The sequence below is a fragment of the Mus pahari genome, chromosome 10 (genome assembly GCF_900095145.1).
Source record: "Mus pahari chromosome 10, PAHARI_EIJ_v1.1, whole genome shotgun sequence".
In the NCBI taxonomy this organism is placed as follows: Eukaryota; Metazoa; Chordata; class Mammalia; order Rodentia; family Muridae; genus Mus; species Mus pahari.
In genome coordinates, this window is record NC_034599.1 from 107,377,527 (window position 1) to 107,379,465 (window position 1,939).

Sequence of the window (1,939 nt, forward strand, 5' to 3'; positions counted from 1 at the left end):
AAAAAAAAAAAAAAAAAAGCTCGCGGCAGGGATGGAGGAACACCAGCTGTTCTTCTAGAGGACCCAGGTCCAGATTCCAACCCCACAGAGTGGAACTCCAGTTTCAGGAAATCCATCATGTTCTTTTGGCTTCTATAGGCACCAGGCATGTAGCCTGGTGACCGGCATCTTCAGCAAGCATACAGGAAGGGTCTTCTGTGGCATGAATCAACCCTCAGAACCCACATCATAGACAAAGAAAACCAACATCCACAAGTTGTCCTCTGGCCACAAGAGAGCCACGGCACTACACGCCCCCCCCACCCCCATATACACACAAAATAAATAAAAATATAATTTAAAATGTTTTAATCACCAAAGAATATTAATATAAATTAATATGAATAGCAACCTTACACTGCAAAGATGCCACACCTCTTCTACAGTAAATACTGTCATTTTTTTTTTTTCAAACAATTTAAACTGAAGGTTAGGGGTCTAGCTCAAAGGGAGAGGGCTTCCCTGACATACAGGAGGCCCTGGGTTTGATCCTCAGCACCACAAAAATACCAACAAATTTCATTGTTGAGTTGGTAGAAAACAAAGTTGAGACATCGTCTCATGTAGCTCAAGCTGGCTTCGAACTCCTGTGTAGCCGAGGATGACCTCGACTTCCTCATCCTCCTGACTCTACCTTGTGATCCCAAGGGCTGGGAATAAGAGGGGTGCACCACATGACCAGGGTAGTACAGAGCTAGAAACTGAACCCAGGACTAGGTAAGCATTTTATCCACAGAGCTACGCTCCCCCAAACCCAAGTAACATACGTCCTATTGTGAATTTGGACATACAAAATGGGGAAAACAAAAACCAGAAGAAACTGTAAAAGCTGGGGGGAATACTTACGTATGAGAGACTTTTATAGAAAAAAAACAAAAAACCAAAAAATCAAAAACCATGATATCAGCAAGAGTTCTCTAGGGTAAAGCTGGGACTGAGGAACGCACGCGGGGACCATGATGTCTTCAGGGCCCTGCTGTTAACATCTAACTCATGAGGCGATAGATCAACCCTGACACAGCATAAGCAGAAAACCCTTTAACTAAATGCTTACAGATTAACAGCGCCAGGCAGGGACGGAGAAGGAACTGTGGTGAAACATTTATGAAGCATATGTGAGGCCCTAGGTTCAATTGCCCGCGTTGCCATAAAAACATAAGATAAAATGAATAGCACCTCCGATAAGAGGATAGCAGATATCACACATGTCTGCCTGTGACATTCTAAAGCCACTTCTAGTTGTTCCGGCCAAAACCGGACCCTCCCAATGTAACTGTCAGAAACCAAGGAAGGAAATCTCGTGTTTGTTGTTGCTGTTTGAGAAAAGGTCTCATTATGTAGCTCCGATTGTCCTGGAAGTCACAGGATCCTACTGCTGAGATTAAAGGTGAGCGCCACCTTGCTCAGCCCAAAGGACAACTATTTACACAGCAATTGGCTTAAATGTCTTAGAAGCACTGCTGGTGGCGCCAGTGACATGCTGTTCTGATAGTAGTAGCAGCCTCAGAGACGCAGAAGATGGCAGATGGCAGCCAGGGGCCTTTCTTTAGAACTGGGTTGGGAGCTGGAGAGATGGCTCAGTGGGTTAAGAACACTGACTGCTCTTCCTGAGGTCCTGAGTTCCATTCCCAGTAAGTACATGGTGGCTCACAACCACCTGTAACAAGACCTGATTCCCTTTTCTGGGGTGTCTGAAGACAGCTACAGCATACTCATATACATAAAATAAATAAAGTCCTTTAAAAAAATATTTTACTTTATTTAAAAAAAAAAAAAACAGCGGAGCATGGTGGCACACGTCTGTAATCCCAGCACTCGGGAGGCAGAGGCAGGCGGATTTCTGAGTTCAAGGCCAGCCTGGTCTATAGAGTGAGTTCCAGGACAGCCAGGGCTATACAGA

General features: G+C 44.7%; 1 protein-coding gene across 1 annotated transcript in view; it reads right to left on the reverse strand.

Moving 5' to 3' along the window:
- Positions 1–1,939, reverse strand: part of Crtap (cartilage associated protein) — a 17,300-nt gene that overhangs the window by 6,443 nt on the left and 8,918 nt on the right. The gene's annotated exons all lie outside the window — the stretch shown is intronic.